Source organism: Rhagoletis pomonella, unplaced genomic scaffold (genome assembly GCF_013731165.1).
Source record: "Rhagoletis pomonella isolate Grant_MI unplaced genomic scaffold, Rhpom_1.0 Rhpom_scaffold_00008, whole genome shotgun sequence".
NCBI lineage: Eukaryota > Metazoa > Arthropoda > Insecta > Diptera > Tephritidae > Rhagoletis > Rhagoletis pomonella.
Window position 1 is genome coordinate 8549362 of NW_023458562.1, and position 2090 is coordinate 8551451.

The 2090-nt window shown below is 38.0% G+C and overlaps 1 protein-coding gene across 1 annotated transcript in view; it reads left to right on the forward strand.

Moving 5' to 3' along the window:
* LOC118745061 (putative uncharacterized protein DDB_G0277255) overlaps positions 1-2090 on the forward strand; it is a 269449-nt gene that overhangs the window by 222778 nt on the left and 44581 nt on the right. The window lies entirely within an intron of this gene.

The window sequence follows — 2090 nt, forward strand, 5'->3', positions numbered from 1 at the left end:
TTTTTCATTTTCAAGATAAATCTTGAGTTATGGCAACGCTGTTGGCAACAAGTGGCATCAATAGCAAAGCCGGCATCCCAAGCACTGCCGACAACGTTTTCAATCCCAGTGAAAGGAATTTTCCACTTATGCTTGAAACACAATACCTGGCGAACGGCTAAGTTCGCCGAATTGGGCGATGCCGTCGTTCACCGTTCGTCTGCTATTTCGCCTACTTTAACAGAATTAGAGCGGTAGCGAAAACAGCTGATACCACTTCGTAGCACTTATAAGTTAGGTGAACATATTATGAGAAACGAAACCATATTTAGAAATGATGAAATGATAACAAATATAAATATAAGGCAAGGGGGAATTATTATAAATTATTTTATTTTAAGACAGATTTAACGAATCGATCACTGTACTTTTCAACCATTAAAAATAATTCGTGTTACATGCTGTTTTCTTCTAAATCTTTGAAAGTAAAAAAACATCGACCACATTTGGCATGTACTGTCGCCATGGCTCAGCAGAGCGATAGAAATAAATCTACCGCCACGAAACGCCGCCGTGCGAACTTCGCATTTCGCTTTGGCTGTGTTCAATTTTATAGGCCGGCGGGTGTTCTAATTTTGACCGCGGTAATTTCGCTGTGGTGAGTTCGCCGTTCGCCGGCATTGTATGCTGCCGACTTCGCAGCAGCCAGTTTCGTCGCATTCAACTTTATCAGTGGGCGCCCGCACACTAGCCTGCTCAGTCGGACTGAGCAGTCCACCACTCACACTGGACTGGGCAGCAGCGTTGCCAGGTTGACGTTTTTAACGTCACTTGGACGTTTTTTGTATCCCGTTGACGTTTGGACGTTTTTTGTGTAAAAATTCAGGTTTTTTAACTTCCCAGTAATTTTTCTTTTTGACGGTAAGGGTCTTGTAAGTAGAACTGATTTTGAATTACTTTCTTAAAAAATCTTTACAAGCTTTGTGTTTTGCAGCAGCTGCTTCAAAAGATATTTATCCTTTGGACACAGATGACTTAAATATGATGCAAACCTAGCGTACGCGCACTTTTTTTTTATCTTGGACTAAGGATCCCGTGTTCAATGGCTGGTTGTGTAAACACTTGAGGTTACGAGGCTTATTGTAATGTTTGCAATAGGCACATCAAAAGCCAAATCAGGAAAAGCTGATCTGTTGCAACTCACACGCTCGCAAAAGCATCAAAAAAGCTGGAACGGCATAAAAAGTCAGAAAAACTAGGCGACTTTTTTAAGACTTCATTGAAAATGTAACGAACGCAAAAAATGGTTAAATATTACTTACTCCTTCTTAACAGAACGTAATTTAGCATTTTCGAAAACCGACTTCCTAACCAAACGCCTACAAGAAAAACAAAATTATTAAAAATCCACGCGATTATTTAGCCCATTCAAACTTGCACATTATTGCCCTGAAATTTAATGCGCTATCAAACTGCATACTCAAAAAAATTCTAAAAAATCTGAATAAAAAGTTGAAAATCTAGCTGAAATTTTACAGATTTTTTATAACTTTTGAACAAAGTTTGAAATGTGGATTTATATTTTGTTTGTTATATAATGAGCTTGGCTTTTATGGAAAACTAATAAACATTAAATAAACAAATGAGAAACAGCCAAAATCGATCTAAATGTTGTTGACTTAATCAGCTGGTCACAAGTATATGTATAAAATGATTTTTTATTAACGATCTCAAACCAGTTTACAATGAATTTTAAATGTGTTCTGTCGAAATGACATTTTAATATACCTTACGTACATATCTATGTACCTTTGTATGCAATAAAAGTTTAATAAGACGAATTTTATGTACATTCATTTGAAAAAGACGTTTTTGGGTAGGAAATGACGTTTTTTCAGACCAAGAGGGACGTTTTCTCATGCCGAAGACCTGGCAACACTGCTGGGCAGTCCGCCGAAAACAGGTTTCAGTTTTGTATACATGAACTACGCTTGATTGGGTTAGTGCGCGATTTTCGCGGACTGAAATGGACGAGGTAAACTCGAACTCTCTTCCCCTTCTTATCCACACAACACCTGTTTTAGGCGCATAGTTGCCAACTTGGTGCTTTA